Genomic DNA, 19,593 nt, shown 5'->3' with positions numbered 1-19,593 from the left:
TTTTAGAATCGGTGTAACTTACACTGCGGTGAGAAGAGACGCTCCTGATAACTGCAGTGGGCTACACACTTGAGAATAATCACATTTTTAAGTTCTCTTCAGCATCAAAGTAATTGAGTGCTGGTTTGTACATCATTGGTTTCATTGCAAACAGGAACTACTAATAGCTAATTCGGCGTACTCTCATCATTGCCAATTTGCCAAAATGTTAACGAATATATTTAGGCTTAAAAAAGAGGTTCACGTTGCCTCCAGATAACTAGCTAACTCACTGTCTCCACGGCAACAGTATACTTCCTGTATATAGGTCTCCCAATTTATGGCAGCAGCGGAACAGAACATGATTAGCCCCCAAAGATTTGTATTGTAGAATAATATTAGGAATAACAAAATCCATTGACATCTTTTTTTTTTTAATATTGCACGAATATTTGGGATGGAAACCTGTGTAGATACGGACAACAAGTGATATTAATATGGAGGTATGTGAGGGGGGCTTACTCTGTACGACTTTGCAAACCTTTTGTGATTACTGTATACATTAAGTGGTAATTGCCTATATGTTTCTAATGAGTCTTATTTCGGTGGTATGATGCAGAAAATACTTTGATATTTCTGCTGCCACAAATCTTCTTCTGTCATCCTGGAGCACTATTATTTACCCGGTGTCACTCACCAGGTTCCGAGCTCTACCTTCCAGGCAGTTAGTCATCACTCCATCACCCAATCAAAAGGCATCCATAATAACCAGTGGAAGGCCAATTACAGTGAGGTGTTCATATCTCCTATATGCCAGGTTTCACCCTCCTACAGGAACTTTAATTAATGGGGCTGAGTGGCTGTCACAGACCAGCATATTACACCTTCAAACTGAATTCGGTCGGAGGTGGGAAAATCAAACAGGATTTTGAAGTTACAGAAATCGAAACCTGTGCCGTCAATCTGCGAAAATATATCTCAGCAATGAGACAAGTGCCTGTGCTCTGATCCGCAGATATCGTGTCATGATTCAGCCTGTGTCAGTGATGTTTTGCAGAGAGGGTAAAGACACTGATGTTTTCCTCTGACAGACAAGAACAGCCTATAAAAAGCCTATTGATTGAATAGAATGGAACCTCCTCACATCTACATCTTTCCTCATCTTGCCGATGCCCTTGAGGGTCAACACAATGTCTTTTGTAATTGGAAATGCTGCCGAACCCTCACTGTGAAGGACAAAAACTATTTCGGGCCAGGATGGGTAATAAATGAGACTAATGTCTTTGCCGTTCAGAATGCTGTCTGCAGGGCTGAGTTTTGTGTATACAGCCCACGGCGGTGGAAATGTTGCTCTTCTGAGGTCAGCTTTGACAAATCTCTGAACCCAGCCTGGTATAGAACTGGAGGGGAAATAAAACAGCGGGCAGCAAATATAGAAATAGGCATTATGAAAATAACCTATATCAATAAGATTGACTAAGACTTGGACACATACATAACATACAATACAAGTAACACACTGCACCATCACAGTGTGGGCTTTTTGTCCAAAATAGTGTATCTCTGTATCACCGCCAAGCCAGACAGATTATATGCATAATGGTGTATTTTATTAGCGGCAACCCTTGAGACACAGTAAACTAAATGAAGCTGATAAATGGCTTTATTCCTGCCGTGACTGTATCTCAATCTTTACAGGAGTTGGACTTATCCTACCCACCCGTGCAACAGTCATGAACTGAAAATACCTCTGTGGAGAAAATATATTATTTTCTGGAACATATCCAATGAAAAGACCAAAACCAACAAAGTCAGTGTTGTCTGAGTAAATAAAGCCTGATATAGCTTATTCTTCTGCAGACACATCAGTGAGTCACACCATTGCACCGGGTGACATGTCCCTTCATTACCATGAACACACACAAGAAGTTTACTTTGAATTCATCCTGTCCCGCTGCTGCAAACACACAGTATGTGGTTAAATTATCGTCTTTTAAGTAGTCCCCCAAGAAATGCACTATTTACTTCACTTTGAGTAATGTCAGACTTTAAAAATAAAACTACCTATTCATGACTTGTTTTTAAAGATTTATATCTTCAGTAAGAATGAATGGGCTTGGGGCTGAGTGCCACAGAGTAGAGTCGGGAGGCTGACTAATAATCGGCTGCTTTTGGTCTCTTCATAAAATTTGTTGTCAAAATATATATATATATTATCAGTCTTCTCCTCAAAGCTTATAATGTTCTCTTTTAGTTGAGACGGTGTCAGGGAAGGATTGACTCAACTCTGTGCTTATTATAATATGAACCCCTTTCACCTCCACATTACTCATAATTGGAACAGAAAGCCCATACACAGCAACAACGACCGAACCACACCCCATCTATCAATCCACCTTCTAGGTACTTATTATCCTTGTCAGTGTTGCAGTTGCAGCAGGGCGAAGCACAGCAGTTTGTGCCTCCATTGGCCCACCAAGCTCCCTCCACCTCTCCCTGGGGAACCTCAGACGGATATGTAGCCCCTCCAGCATGTCCTGGTCAGCCCCTGGTCTCCTACTAGGCTGGTCTCTTCACATTAATGTGTACTTGAAACACGTCCAAGGGAGAGGTGCTCGGGGGCATCCTAACCAGGTGTCTGAACTACCTCAGATCCTCTGCTTGTTCTGTTCAGTGTGAATGCAGCTCCAACATGCCTGTGATGGTGCTGTGCAAAGCCTATTACCTCATGTCCAGGCTTACAGATACAGCACACTGTTCAACGATTAAAAGTCCAACTGTTAGTTGAACAAGAAATAGTTAATTTTTGGGAACTAGCTTGCTGAGTTAGATGAGTAGCTCAATACCAACTTTCATGTCTGTTCATTAAATATGAAGTAACAGCCAGCAGCTGGTTAGCTTAGCTTACCATTAAGACCAGTGTAAAAATGCTAGTTGTTGTTTTATTCATGCAGACTCAAGAAATATGTTTTTACACTTCCATTTCTCTACTGATTGAACAAATTAGAAATAATGTGTTGTTTAGTGAGCTTTCGAGGTGCCGGTAAGTACATTTTGTTACCTTTGGACGGAGCCAGGCTAATTGTTTCCCCCTGTTTCCAGTTATTATGCTAATCTAAGCTAACTTGTTGCTAGCTTTAGCATCATATCTACCATATGACCATGAGAGTGGTACCAATCTTCTCATCCAACTCTCTGCAAGAAAATATAATACATTTCCCAAAACGTTGAACCAAGCCGCAGATGTTATTAATGGGACATGAGCTCTATCTTAGTCGACATTATAACACTGCATGTGAGTTACTGTATCCTTTCTGCGTCCAGACAATCCCTATCTACTATATTTAGGGTTAAGATGTAGAATCTAATGCATCACTTCTGCTAATATAGTTCTTCAGTACTGCTGTGGATGCTTAAAAGCCTCTCCATCACACATACGTAACCGGCATTGATTTGTTACTTTGACTTTGCTGATCCACTCCTCACAGCCTCGATCTACTGCATGTGCTGAGCTGCAACTACATAAACATGCAAAGCACAGCAGCTGAATTTGTATGTTGAAGAAGTTATGCAAACAGCACAAAGTGTTTAGTTTCAGTAAGGACTTCTACTGCATCCGATTTGTCTCTTAACTCAAATATCTACACAGAGAACTTGCTTGGCAAGACAGAATAACAAAGTTATCATGTTGCTGAATTCACTTGTTTTATTGGTATAGTATCAGTATATCACCAGGCTTAATAAATGAGAGAGGGGTTTATCTGTAATCCAGAGGCAATGATTGTAAGATTAGATTGTTTATTCAGTCTTACACTGTTGGTTTATATTCTGGTTTTTGCAGAGGAAGTGACTTTTGTAATTGCTTTGAAAGGAATTTGGAAAGGAAAATATATGTGTTATCAGCTGTATTGCAGTTTTTCTTTTCTTTTTTACGTCAGTTTAAGGAAAAGTCAAGCAACTGCACTTTATTTCTGCCAGTAGGACCAATTTTAATGAGTGCCAAGCTGTTCAGAGGAGGGATGAAACACAGAATGAATAAAACTGATATTAAGATATTACTGTATTTACTAAACTGTAAACCCACTTACCTTAAACCTTTTTAACCAAGTCATGTAATATCTTACATCTGGGGAATCATACAGGGAACAAATAAATAGGCCCATATTATTAATGATTATTATTATTCAACAGTTTGAGTCGTTTTAAGGCCTTCACTTTTAAAATCCACACAAACAAACAAATAAATCTGCAGTTTCTAAAAGCCACATACTGTAGATCCATTTTGTTTGTTGTTAATAAAAAGAAGGCAGCTCAGGTGACAATAACATGGATGCAGGTCTCATGGTGCAGTGCAAGGTCATGCAACCACATTATGCAGAATCAAACAGATTGAGATTAAGCCTGCTGACATGACAGTTTCCAGCAACGTCAGGAGGTCACCAGCCTCACACAAGTCCAGTCGTTTATAGTAAAGATAAATGTTTCAGCAACTAAACAACCCACGCTGGCCTTTAAAGGCCTATTAGCAAGATTACATTTCTGGCTGAGAGTTGCAAAGACTTCCGCAAAAGCCTTCAGTACGTCTCATCTTTTATCAAATGCAAAAACTACATTATTCCCAATAATACCTGCTTCGACATGTCTGCTCTGCTGTGATACAAGGTTCAAACACAGTAACCCAAATTGCATTTAGGTTTTGTGGAAAACATAATTGCTGCCTTGCTTTTCTACAAAGTTATTCCTAATGCTTGTCGTCCGTGCCACCAGGTCAGACTCCGCACAAAATCACATGAAACCATGCGGGTTCACCAGAAACTCCTTCAGCTCAGACTCCAGTGGGGCCTCCAGCGGACAACAGCCGGCCGCAGACCGACCCAGATCCGGCTTCTTCGCTGCCGCCCTCGACCTTCAGTTGGAAGCTCAAGCGGAAGCCGGAACAGCACAGCATCCAGCAGCAGCGTCTTCTCAAGGAGCAGAGCTTCACCTTGCTCTTCCGCCGGTCCCTGCTGGGAGCCAACACCGGCACCACGCTGCTGGGGACCCAGGCCGTATATCTGGGCCGAGCTGGAGAGAAGGTTGGCACGGGAGAACCAGAACCAGGACTGAGCAAGAAGACTGTACTGCAGTAAAATTAGAGGTTTTCTAAAACCCTGGTGCTGTAAAACACTAACACTTTTGATCACAAATGAAAATGTTTTTCTAAAAAAGTGTCCTGTGGAGTTTCCATGAACGCAAACAGCATTTTATGATTACATTCAGTGTTTCTCATCAAAATGCATCGTGTGTATCCTTGTTGAATGCATATTCTTCCTCATTTTTGATTCATTGTAAAACCTGCCTTTTGCCTTCATTGTTCTTCCTGCATTTCCTTCCACATTTCTGCATTGCTCGGAACTATTGGCAGGATGGCGTGTTGTGTCTCCCACACGCTCGTGTGCGTCCTCATACGCGTACATGAACAAACAAAACAGGGACCCACTCATAAAAACAAGTGGTCAACAGGGAACCTTTAACCTTCAAGTGCGTTGAGTTCCCAAACATACAAACACAACGCTCTCGCGCTTCATTTCCTCATGCAGATATGAAGGCAGAAATTGTAGGAAAACAAATGAAATTCACTGTCAGTGAATATGCAGATGTATTCAGTAAGAACATTGTGTGACTTGGCAGATACCTTCATTAAAAATGTTCCCTCATAGTGTTGATGCAATCTTAATTGGGGTCGTATTACATTTTTCTCTAAATTTTGTTTGCGGTGGCAAATTAGTAATAAACACAATTTCCAGGAGACGGGGATGAACACATGCTGTGGAAGAGGAAAATGTTTGTGTGCTGAGGGTGCCGTACTACAAAACAAGCAAAGCCCCAGAAACTGAATTTACCAATATATTTTGCTCTCCACAGATATCCAATAGAGAGTATGATATAGCAAGTTATAATCTCATTTGTCCTGTCTGTCAGGGATGAACATATTTCTCTCGGTGATTTGTGCGAGGAGCCGCTCAATTGCACCAACATCCTGTGTATAGCAAATCTCTCCCAGTGGTTGATTTTTCAGTGACAATTATTTGTTTTTGGAGTGTTGTTTCTTCGCTCACGGAGCAGATGTGGCCCTGGGGTGGTGGTTAGTGTTATCTGACAGTGTTAAAAATGAAGTGTGATGGGTGTGGAATTATGGAAACTCTAGCACAGTGGAGAATTTTACACTCTCTGAGATAAATTAACACCTTTGTCGTAAGTGTCATGTCGAGTTATCAGGTGCTGCAGCAGAACTTTACTTAGACAGAATGAAGATAAATAAGTGCTATAATAAACAAAAGGCTCTGCTTTTGGTGACAGGGAAACATTATATCAATCCTTGACATTGTTGATTGTCTCATTTAGTTGATTTGAAAAGACATGGCCTGCTGGTAAGAGTGGGAAGTAAATTAAGTAGATTTGAGTATTCCCATTTTATGGTGCTTCATACTTTTACTATATAATATAGTAAAAGTATAATATTAACCTTTCAACCTTTTACTCCACTACTTTTATTTTGTGACTTTTCGGGAGAGGATTTAACATAAAAATTGTATATTAAGCTTATAAAGTTGTTTTTGATTAAACCGGTTGTTCACAAACTTTTTGACTCTTGACCTACTTATCATGCTTTAGTAACTGTGTTACAGAAGTGAAAGATGGTACTCCGGAGAAATCATACAAATATGTAAAGAGAAATATCGTTTTTTTTCTTTGTTACTCCACATCTCCAATCCACTGATCTCACGATGCTACAGATTTATGTTGTGACCTTTGAAGGGGGTGGACTACTGGATAAATCTATAGTTGTATATACAGTAGTCCAAACTAGTTGCACCATAGCCATCTACAAAACCGAAGCATCAGTATTAACAATCTAATCATATTATTATATAATAGTAAGTAAGTCACAGGGGACATTTTCCTATAAAATGTTGTACTTTTGATGCTTTAAGTACATTTTGCTGATAATAATGTCCTTTATTTACTTTGTTGTATTCGTACTTTTACCTTAGCAAAAGATCTGATTGCTTCTTCCACTTGCTTCCACCTTTCAGTGACTAACGTTTCATCTTTTCAGAACCGAGTATCAATATTTCAGTCGCTATCTTTCACTTCACAGCCTTGTCTGTCATGGCTTAAGCCCTCCGTCCCCTACAGTTACAAAACAGATCCTCAACATTTAGAATCACCCCTGACAAAAACATGTTGCAACAGTACAGGATTCAGTTTTACATATACCTGTGACATCCGATACATTACAAGAAGTTAAGCCGTTATAAACCATGTGTTACACAAATCTTTTTAAAGTCAGCCGGCTGTAGGTGGAATTCACCTCATCATGAGCCCACTTGCAGATAAATGCGGAGGCTGCATAGGTAATGATCTGCCATGTTTTTTGTCTAGGTGCGAGCTCTCGGCTTTGGTGTCCTCATCAAAGACGTATCTTCCAGGCATTTGGGAAAGTTCCATCTTGAAAAGCTCTCTGCGCTCAGATTCTTATATTCCCATGTTCAGCATCAGCAAGTTATGCACAATTTGTCACACTGCTTAAGGACCCAGTTGGATTCATAATTTGGTGCTTGGAGACTTTTATGCAACAGAGTTTTTCTTATTGCTAATTTTACAATATGGCTTTAGCTCTCTGTATCATTTGCATCTTGCATGATAGATATACATATATACAGTACTGCTATAGCATGCTTTTTATTACCTTCCCAGTACTAGACTGTATATTAAATGCCATTCATAGTTATGGCACAGATGTTAGGTGTATGCAATAGAAAATAATAATAAAAGTCTTCATTTTTTTTACTTTAAAAGAATCGTATAAGCTGTTATCTGGATTCGTCTGAGGGAACATGGAGACTACAAAGCCCACAATGTGTGCAACTGATTATCATATCCGATGTGTCAGAACAGATTTTTTTCTCTCAGGTATTAAAAGAGCAAAGGAATACCTCTCTGCTGTTTTGCACCGATATGAACAGTTTTTTTTGTAAGTTTTAAAATGATTAACTGAATTTTATTTAAAATGATATACTCTTGTGTTACATATATATGTATAATTATCTGTAGCCAACTAACAAACTAAACAAATTAGCCACTAATAGTGTTCAACCTTTTTGATCTCCAATTATATTGATTACTTGGCTAAAATGAAGTGCACTTCATGCCTAATAAATGCAAAGAGAAATGTTAATCTGTCTTGATGTACTGTGTAATTACTCAATTATACAATAAGCCCAATTACAAGTGATGATGTGTTTGGTCACTTGAAAATGATTGGTGGTTTCAAATAGTCCACCGGAACAGGCGTTGCTTCTTCTTCCACTGTGTTCCAAATCTGTAGCGCAAAGTCCATTTAATATCTAATGTAAAATGTAAAAAATAAAAAAAACTTTCATGTTATAGTCTTCAATAATTCTCTTTGATAGAGACAGAGCATAGCAAACTGTCAAACTGGCTTTGTTCTTAAAAGTACTGGTTAAAATTCAAACTGAAAGAAAGTAAGCTAGTTACACTGTAATACAATGCAGGTAGAGGCGTCGTGTGTTTTGAAGACACTCCATTTCTTACTGTGAATTTCAAGTGTTTTTACCTTTGAAGTACCCTGACCTTCAAACATATGGGATGGGAAGTGATGTTCTGATAAACACAGAATATTCATCTGTTTAGCTTCAACTAAAAATATCTACTGACATTTAGGGCACGAGTAAAGTTTCTAAAAGAACTATATCCACAGGAGAAGGGAGAAGCTGTTAATTAGATAGTTTATATATATGTTTGACAAAACTATTCAACAAGTAAAAACACGTCAGTTATTTAAAAAGTACACAATACAAGACACAATGTTTATAACAAATTCAACAATTTAATATCTAATACTTAGTATCAAATATAATGTAAGGTTAAAAACACTAATGGGATTAATTAAAGTCTCGTGTTTGTTTAAGTTAAAGAACACTCGCTGGGAAGCTTTGTGCCATGGCAGCAAGGAGACATTTTTAAAAGCTGAAATGCAGTTAAATTCACAAAGCACAATTTTACCAAGCCAGCTGGTCTGTGGTGGCTTTTTTTTTTTTTTCACCAAGAGGTGGAAGAGATTTTTCTGTCAAACTTTTTAATGGTTGCTCAATTTCAGTTGTTGAGCATTAATCAAACCTGCTTTTCAAACTTTTGAGTGGCTACCTCTTGTCCATGTCTAACGCAACAGAATTACATTTGAGTGAACACGGTGTGCCTAGAAAGTGTCCGTTACTGGACAGCTTTCTCTCTAGTAATAGCACTTAATGAGTTAGGCCGAGAAAAAAAGTTTAATTTTATATAAAATAAAGCTGCTTTAGTGCAGTTTCAAGGTAGAAAACTGCAGACAATTCAGAGCCGACTTAACTGTGTAACCAAATTATGCTCGCTTTCTCTCGCTGTGGCACGCCGCACGTCTTGCTGGCACAAGCTTCTTTAATGGCTTTTCCTTGTAAAATTGTTATTGTCTCACCGTAAATTAAGTGTCACAACACAAATATAAAGTAAAAATATGAATTCAGCTCCCTCAGAACGAGTCTTTTTCTTAGTTAAGCCTCACAGCGCAGACGCCTAGAGAGAGTGTGATAAATCCAACAAAGGACCAACAGTTTGCCAAGAAATCCTCTTACCCCCCCCCCCCCTCTCTCTGAACACTGCTAATCAAGACACAATCAGATGCAGTGACACACGATGGATCCGTGAATGTGACCCTCAAGTGTGAAAGACAGTCAGATGGTTTAATTCAGCAATCACCGCCCATGCTCAAATACCTGATTGGGTCCATTTTGTCTGCGCTCATGTACATTTTAACCGTTTGGTAAAGCGGGATTACACGCACTCCTGCTCTGATTCCAGACAAGAAACACCGTTTGCTTCTCTGGTCACCACTCGCCCCGGTGAGAGTGATTGATTGCTTGTAAAGAATCCCTCATCAGTTCATAGAAAGGCAGCCCTGTTAACTCTTTAGTTATGATGGCCACGGGCAATAGCCAATCAAATCCGGCTTTTATTGGCTGTTGCTAGGATACCAAACTTTCCATATGTGAATCACCCTGGACATGATGAGATTTGCGCAGGCTTGACACTCGAATGCATTGCATCATTCCACACACTATGCACTTCAAAAAAAATACTTGGGATGCACAAGAGTGGGAAATCTAATGAGAAAAGTTGAACAGACTGGTGGAGGGACGACGGACAGCAGCTTGGAAGGAGATTGGATGCCTGCAGGAGGGCTGATATAGAATGCTCTCACAGACACTGTTGATGAGAAGCGACATGCTTTCTCTGGTCAATAGTGGCTGATATTGACGAGGTTTTTTCATATTTCTTCTTGGATGTTTTACCATCAAAGCCCTGCAGCTGACAGAAACATTTATTCATCAGCCGTTTGAAAGCATGCTGTCCATCATTAGCCTGAATCAGTGTCCTCAAAATATTCCTACAGCTTAAGTAAACAGATGCTTTTCAGGGGTGCTACCTGTATTTCAACAAATGTTCACATTTATGAAGAGGTTTATTGTGCAGTTTTGGGCAAAGGAGGGATAACCGTTTATTTCCCTTTACTAAAAGAGAACATAACTTAGCCAGCTAGTCCTTAATTCCTTTAAAGCCAAGAAGTTCAAATATTTATCCCACAAGTCAGTGAAGAAACAATCCAGCATAATCCCAATAAAACAAAAAAAAACTGACGCTTTAACACTTCTGTTTTCCGCAAATTGGCGAATTTCGTTACCTTGGTGCAGAACTCTGCTATCTGTTTCCCCCAGTTTCCTGTCTTTATGCTAAGCTAAGCTAATTGGCTGTTCACTATAGCTTCATATTTACTGTACAGACAAGATAGAAGAAAAAAGTAAATGAGTGTATTTCCCATAATGTCAAACTGTTTTCTTTAACAAAGCAATGAGGAAGGCTGGAGTCCCACCCTCTGGTAAACCCAGGATGAGCCCTCTAGTCTCCTTCACTCTAAAGCAGCGAGTCCAAAAATCTGCAGTCAACCCTAGAAAGCCATAAATGATCCCAAAACATATAGCTGTACCCACTGTCACTGCCAGTTATAAGAGTTTAAGCTGCAATAAATTCACGCCTGCAGTCTGCTGACAAAAGCAAATTTCAACCATAAAACTCATGGATGGTCGACAAATTTGTAGTCAACCACGGAGACAAAGTCTCAAATTGACACAACTCACCCAACAGCGAATAGCGGAAAAAAAAACTGACAAACCCTCAGTTGTCACAGGAGAAAGAGACAGATTGAAAATCTGGTTGGTGGGCAGCCTCCTAGCTTTTCTTTTTAAGAAAGTCTTGGGTTGTGTATCTGAAACTATCAAACTGAATGTGCTCTACACAATGTATACACGTTAAAGAACTCCAGGTTTGTGTTTTGCTGCTGAGGCTGTGCAGTAGGCGTCTAATTGAAGCAACCTGCTGTGAACCAGGTTACGATACATCTTCCAGCTGGGAGAGACATGTTAACTGGGATTAGCGTTCATTCGGGAATATTAATGGCTCATTAATATATCTCTCAGATCAGTATTTACACTGTACCACTTTCTGCCATCTATTGGAGCGTACGTGAGCTGTAATAGGTACTGATGTTTAGTCAAACAAAAGAAACAGACGTTTAGAGGGCAAATAGTGATTACCAGGTAGTTCAATCAAATGCAAACAAACCAAGGAAGATACAATTGTGGTGAGTTGTCAAAACATGTAAAATATCATCATGGGCCTTGGGGGAAGGGTGGGCGCAAAAAAATTAAGCATTAGCTATGGTGTAATTGGCTGTAAATGGTCCAAAACACTTAATGATGTGGGAGTGGAATGCATGCTGGCACATATGATAATCCCCTTGTAATGAGAATTCACTAGATATCACTGGCTTTGTTCATGCCCCAGCATCTCTGAGAGAGCTTAGCCACCAGAACAGTAACAATAAGCCAAAGAGTAGGAGATGGCAATGCATATAAGTGAGAGAAAAGTGAAATTACACACAAAATGAACTCATTTGCGTAATAAGGGCGGAAATGTGATATTAGAGGCTTAAAATGACATGTCCATTATTTCTCTGCTTTGGGATGATTGAATCAAGTCATTGTGGTGGTTAACACTGTCATCTCTGAACGAGGGTGTACTTTAGGTGGTGAGGGAGAGAGGAGAATCAGCTTTGAGACATTTTAGTTGTCAAAGATTAGGATGCAGACAAACTAAGCCTTTGCAAATCCTGAGCCCAAGGTGCCACAGGAAGGAAATGAAGAATGAGGAGCGTCGATAAACATGTTGAGAGTCCGGCTTTTAATTTCAGATCTAATTCATGGCGGCTTAGAGGGAAATGTTGTCATCACAACAACAAAAAATACTCATAAATACATGTTGAAAAATACTAAAGGTTCTGCATTCTAAATCTTACATGAGTAAAATATTTAGTTTTACTACTGCAGTCTTTACTGGGTTCTTATTGACGTGTAAAAGACACAGAGTAGGCTGAATTTTCTTTTGGAATTTCAGTCAATAACTTTGTCCTGTAAGGACAACTCATGCAACTTTACATTTCCTTAACCCCATCTACATAATAGTCTTGTATTCATTTTAATTTTAATTTGAACAGAATCCATTTGATAACAGCCCAAGAATAATGGCAGCTATAAAAGATAACGACTTCTGATGAATTCAGCAGATGGACAGAAATTAGTCTTCTGGGGATTTAAAACATTTCTACAGTTAAAACTATGATGAGCTGCCGAGTCCATGAGGTTAAAATTTTCTATTTTGTATAATTAATTAAATATATCCTTCATTTCATGTGAAATAAGATGAGAAATAAAAACTGAATGTATCCATCAAAATCCTATCTGGAGCTCCTGAAACGCTTTATTACCCATAGATTTACAGCCCAGAGCCCAACATTCATAACCACTGTTTTTTAAGTAGGCTAATTATTGCACTTGACATGTAATATCTGTAAATTTTAACCTCCTTTATCATGGTCTAAATTATGTTTTAAAGTTTTCTCTGCACCGGAGTACATTTAATAACAATCTGCCTTAGAAATGTGTGATATTTGTACAATTGTACTTGCAAACTTCTCTTTATTTCATTAAAACCCCAAAGCAACTGAGCTATTACCGAGGACATGTCTTGTTAATTCAAGTCCCTGAAGTAAAGCATCTGAATACTTCTTCCATGACCGTTATTGATCTGAGGCTACAGAAGAAATATTTGTTTTGCCAAAGGGAATTCGCTCTTTCTCTGTTTAGTTGGCGCACACTTCTCTTAATATACTGTATATTCGCCCATAGGGGGTTTGCACAAAACGTCAACAAAAAGCACGTGTCGACTTCCCGCTTGCCGTACTTGGCTCCGCCATTGTTTGACAGCTCTCGTTGCTAACCAGAAGCTTTTCCTGGTTACCCACTCAACAAGAACAACGAAAAAGAAACTTCCAAGTGTAGTGTGGATTTTTTTTGGACGCCTCACAGCGACACAGGAGAGTATGGATGAGGCCGGACGTTACAGCCAGGTACTTTCAAACTTCCTCTTAGTTTCCTCTTTCACTTCTCAGACGCTAACTTAGCGTAGTTAGCGTTAGCTTCTCTCGAGTTTACAATGAGGCACAATGTGGTAAAAGTTGAGCGCATGTTTAGTGTTTTTACCACATGTAAAGTGCTTTGTTAGGTTTCATCTGAAGCGTTATGTAACCATGAATAGGTTCTAACGAGTTGACGTTTGTCCCAATACGTAACGTAGGTATTAGAGCAGCGTGAATAACGTGAGCATTTTATAGCGTATAAAGTCGTTTTAAGCATCCAACGTTAATAAGTCTCTTTCACATGTATACTTAAATCAACCATGCAGCTGGTTTGTCTTGATGTGGATGTTTGTGCAGTCGAGATGTTTCTCTACACGTCCAGAGGAGGCTAGAAGAAGATCAAGTGATAGTACTGATGGTCAAAAGTATTTTCTGTAGAGTGCTTTGTAGCTGAATTTGAGAGATTCAATGTTTGAGATGCCTCCAGGAAAGGAGACCCAGACTTGTTATCTCTATTCTAGCGAGGAAACCTTTTGTAAACCAACTCTGTAATGTACTTACAGTTTAAAGCTGTACAGGCTTGGCTGTAGTAATACATACATAAACACACCTTTGTAAAATACCAACTTTGTTGAGGCAACTTTGATCTGAGCAAAAGTATGGAGAGTGTGGTTGACATGTTGCTTGGTTGAGATTTACTTAAGACTTTCGTCTGGTCTAATGAGTGCTGCAGGAATGAGTCCTGAAACCCGGAAGTGAGTTTGCATTGCTGCACTTCCGGTTCCATTATTTCAAAGTCAAAGGGCTTTTTGAATGGGTTTTGGTTAGATGAGCTGAAATAAGGTCTGTGGTTAAACACACGCTTGTTTGCTTCTGCAACATAAAGTACGTCAGTATATATATCTTGTGAATTTTGAAGCTTCGACTCGTCTTAATGAAGTTGCTAACAAGTGGCTAAATGTGTATGTCATCCACCAACTAGTCTGCCTTTTGCTTGGTGGTGGTGAAGTTAAGTCATGCGACCGTGTTGAAGTTTGTTTGTAGCCTAATGCCGGCTTCTTACTTCTCAGAAGTGTTCAACAGTCTAAAACCCAACAATATTCATTTAACAACCATGCAAAATAAACAAAACAAGCTATATTTTCTGCATTTGAGGAGCTGGAACCAGAACATATTTGGCATTATTTCTGGGAAAATGACCCATGTTGTCTCTGTGTGTAGTCAACATTTATTTCTGTTTTTATTTAAGTTTTCCTTGTCCTCTGCTTTCTTTTGTTGTTTCTCTTTTGCGGCATAAAGCACTTAAATTAATTAGGTGATAAACTTAATTGAAAACAACTTGACACGTAAATCGTTTTCAGAAAGTAGTTTGGCGTCAAATTATTGTTGTGTGCTGACATGAATTTGTGAAACCCCGGTTTGTTCTGTGCATGTAGGACCGTTCCCTGAGCACTGTGTGAGTCATATGGAAATACGAATCATCATTGTGGTATTTATCTAAATGTTCCGACATGAGCCTTTGATAAGGGCATGAAAGTGGAGACCTCGCCTCTAAAAATATGGAGGATTATTACCGAAGACACCTCTGCAAATACATTAATTTCCAGAAAAGCTCTTGATGAGGTGCATTTCTTTGGAGAGATTTGAGGGATTTCTGAGTCATTAATGGTAACCTAATGCCAGTGATATGTGGGGTGTCATACAGGTCTGAAGATCTAAGTCCAATAATGAGCTGAAGCATGTCTTCACAGGTTTGATCCTAAATCTTGACTCCACATTTTGTGTAGAGAGGCGCTGCTGAGCAAAGGTTAATCCTCCTATTGATTAAAAATGGAAGATGCCATTTGTTCATGCCCACTCCCGTCCCCGTTCGAAATCGACCAAAACCTGGGCAGGAAAAAATGACGTTTGCTTTCAGCGTTTAAGAAAGCTCATTCGAGGAGAAGGTACTGCGTAGGCTTTTCTCTCTGCTGCAGAGCTGTGGACCGATATAAACTATTTCATTCAGTTTTTTTGTTGTTCAATGTATTTCCTTTGATGCCGTTGACACTTACTGAGAGCAAGGAGGCCAACAATTTTGACAATCAATGAAGTCCTTTTCGATTTTCATTTATCTACGATTTCTGATGTCTTTTATTTGATTGTTTTGTCCAATTCAAAGTCCTAAACCTTAAGGTATAGTATTTATTGTCATATATTACAAAGAAAAACAGTAAATCGTCACATTTGAGATACTTGAAAAAACATTTACCTTGAAAAATTACTGAAAACTTAATTTTCTGTCGATCGACTAATCACTGCAGCTTTAATTAGCTGCCTGCATTTTTCTCTAATGTGAGGTTTTGCTGGTTTCTAAGTTTTATACGTTATTACTTGTTCGTGAACTGAATATGTTTGTTTTTGGAAAAAGCAAACTATAAAATGAGATTCTGTTAAGTAGATTATCTTAGCTTGTTAGCTATCATGTATTAAATACGAAGCAAAGTAGCCACAGCTACCAAAATGATATTCAAGTCTGTGACATTTTGGAGTTCATTGTTGTTATTTCCATTACAGTTCAGATCTTCTTGTATTCTGTTTATCTGCGTTATCATGTGAAGGATTAGCTTCAGCAGTTTCCGTGCCTCCTTCTACTTGGGCCTGATTTATTTAAGCAGTGTTGAGCGTTGAGGACTGCAGCACCAAGATGTAATAGGGGTGTCAATATTCCTCATGTCAGCAGGTTGTGCTTCATTAATCTGTCTGATTGATCCAGCATCCATGTGGTTCCATGACCTTGCTTTGCACAAATAAGACTGCAGCCATGCCAGTGTTACCTGATCTACTGCTCTGTTGATGGATTTGTGCCCGACTTGTTGGAGGCACAGGACGGAGACATATGGACACCACAGCTGTGAGTGCTGAGGGGATTCTAGCCTATTGTTACGTGGATGATGTCATTGTGTTCTGTTGCATTGTTTAAGTCTGATTAGCTGGTGACAATGGAGACATCAGGGAGCATTAGAAATATGATGAGGTATACTGTATGGACAACAAAGGTAGCTAAAGCAGCTAATGTCCTTCAAACTCCTTCCACCGAGGCCACGTCCACACTACTACGTTTCCTTTTTAAAACTTGTAACGTTTGCTACGTTTACGCTGAGCGTCCACACTACGCCAGATATGTTTAAAAACACTCCCAAGGACGGTTAAGTTTGAAAACTCCGGGGTTACCTCCTAGTGTGGACAGACATAAACGCATACGTTTAAAAACGATGACGTAGACACCCACGTTCTCTACTTGATTGGTTCTTAGCAGTCACAGCTGCTTTTTTTCTGCACAACTATTGTGAAGTCCACACAGAAACGGTAAAGGATCAAAAGCAGTAATTGCTCTCCGTGTGGACGGAGATCAACTCCGGTTTTATAGGAAAACGTATTAGTGTGGATGTAGCGTGAGATGCACCGATCCGATTTGTTGGATCAGTTTTGGCGCCATCACCTAACTAATTGAATTCAGTATTTGGAGGGATGACGCTGATCCACATTATGATTATTGTCTTGATTGTTTGATTAATTATTTAGGCTATAACATAACATAAAATCCTAAAGCCTTTGGTGTTGCCATCGGATTGCTGTTTTATTCTGCCAAACACTCCAAAACGTGAAGATATTCAGTTCATTCTCACAGAAGACAACGAAGAGTCTAAAATCCTCACAATTCAGTCGTTCATTCACTATCTCAATTTTGAGTGCCGCTGCATCACTGGTGCACTATATTGTTTTATTTATGGCTAAGGATGGCTACTCTGAGTTTAGGTATCAGAATTGATAAAGACGGATCAGTTTAGCCCTAAAACTCACACTAAACATAACCTTTCCAACCTATTTTTAATCAAAACATTACACTTACACCAAGCCATATCAACATGAATGCCTAAAGAAAACAATCTGTAATACCTACGCACAGGTATTTTTACACTTATCATATTTTTAAACTTCACCAAATATACAGAATACAACCTACTTTGGAGCTGTTAACACCATCATGTGACTCACAATGGCTTCCTTAGTCACCCTTGTCTGATTCATATTTAATGATATTCATACATGTCTTCAGACATGGTAAGTAGCATACACCTTGACAATAATTCACTTTAATTTCATCATAATTCATTATTAGTAAAGAAGCTTATTTTTTCAATTTAAATTAGAAGTTACGATTGAATCTTCTTTGTTCGAAAGGCCTTTTAAACTTCCATTTCAAAGCTCATTTATTTGCTATAATATGCTATTGTAGTGAACTGCTGTAGCAATCATCCTCCCATTAAAAGTGCATTTGTCTGCACTGCACTTCAGATCTGTCAGTTCAGTTGAATTTGGATGTTCGGTAAGGTGACCCTGGCTGCTTGAAACAGAACTAAGCTTCAATATAAAATTGCGCTAACCTCACTTTTGAAGTCAAAAGCCTGCCCTGCATACCAATTTGGTTTAGCTTTTCACATTAGAGTGAAGCTAGCCTGCTCATGTCGTGATTCTGTTCCGTCAAAAGAGATCAACAGTGGTGGCCGGTGCTTTGTGCTTCAGGAGGAGCAGAGATCAATCGTCTTATGTTCGAGTTTATTGATTAGGAGCTGCTGCTTTTCACAATAATTGACAATTCTGTGTTGGAAAACACTTTATTTAATAGAATAATTGAGATGCTAAGATAAGAATTAGGTTGACATTGACCCGTGGATATACATAAACATCACCAGTAACGATCTTATTTATTCAGAACACATTTATGTTTATGCCCCTGAGTTATATAATTAAAACAACCCTTCCTCTTCATGACCCATTTCGCAGACACAAGGAGAAATATGTTGTCTCCTTCCTCAATCTTAATTCAGTTTATTAACATGCATTACAATAACCGCACGCCAACTCTCCACCATATCGTCAATAAAGTATGAGTGGCGGGCAGTCCCTCTGCTTACAGAGCCCACATATAACGTGTGCGTCATGTTCTCCATCATCAGTGTGCAGTGTTAGAGTAGCTGGAAGCTTGCTTTGGAATATTAATGAGGTATAGGGTTACATGCATATTGACGAGCTCTATATTGCGATATGATTAAAAAAACGTGCACTTCTGCTGTAAAGCCTGAAATGTGTTTTTACAGCACATGTCAATCATGAACTAGACAGACGTTTCGCTGGTGCACCACATCTCAAGAGTGCTGCTATTGTAAAAAAAACTACAATTGAACTTCAATATTTTGCTCATGCTGAAGGGGAGGCTGTCAAAACGCCATCCAAGTCCTCCTGCTGCAGCAGTGCACAGACACGACACGGAAGACTGGAGGAAACCGTTAACGGAAAGCTGTATTACAGGTTATGTGTTTTTAATATCGAGCTATTACAAAGTATACGGCAAAGTATCAAGGCATTTTTGAGCTTGACGGAAAATTATGTTGTTTTGATAAGAATAAAAGCTTTATTACAGTTACCAAATATTGATGTCGCATTAAGGGGACGTATACCTTATGGTATGATCTTAATTACTAAAAATATAAGTTTACTAAAAATGGCAACCGTATTTTCAGTTTGTGCAACCAAATGCTGATGCTTTACATTTAAAAAAGTAAATGTTGGACCCTCGTATCATCCTTTCTTTTGGATTGTTTTTAGATATGAGGCAATTCATTCTTGAATGATGATTGGCAAAAGCAAATAAGTGGCTAGCTGTTTAAATAATCGATTAATGCTTTAAGTAACTTTTGAAGCAAAAATCAAAATCATGATATCCTTATTTAAGAACAATTACTGCAAAAGGACAGAGGCATTGCTGCAGTGTGTTTTTACTTTAAAACAATAGTTATTGCATGAAAACAGCGGCAGTAAATACCATGTGCACAAACCAATTACTGCGTTAGGTTAATTAGGCTGATGTCACAGGCCTAAAGTGTTATAAAACAACATGTACACATTAGTCCCTTAGAGGCTTGTAGACCACTGCTCACAGAAAACATCTCTTAATAACAAACGCTCCAATAAGATGTCGACTGGCCCACTTTTACTCTGGT

The 19,593-nt window shown here is 38.9% G+C and overlaps 1 protein-coding gene across 2 annotated transcripts in view; it reads left to right on the top strand.

Moving 5' to 3' along the window:
• The first annotated feature begins 13,416 nt into the window (after window positions 1-13,416).
• Window positions 13,417-19,593, top strand: part of enox2 (ecto-NOX disulfide-thiol exchanger 2) — a 143,565-nt gene continuing 137,388 nt past the window's right edge. For both annotated transcript variants that reach the window (XM_079167066.1, XM_079167065.1), the window contains exon 1: window positions 13,417-13,540. The gene's annotated coding sequence lies outside the window, so the exon portion shown is untranslated. The remainder of the gene's footprint in view (window positions 13,541-19,593) is intronic.

The sequence above is a fragment of the Pholis gunnellus genome (assembly GCF_910591455.1).
Source record: "Pholis gunnellus genome assembly, chromosome: 10".
In the NCBI taxonomy this organism is placed as follows: Eukaryota; Metazoa; Chordata; class Actinopteri; order Perciformes; family Pholidae; genus Pholis; species Pholis gunnellus.
The sequence above is the reverse complement of the archived record's forward strand: the minus strand, read 5'-3'. Positions and strand labels throughout refer to the sequence as shown.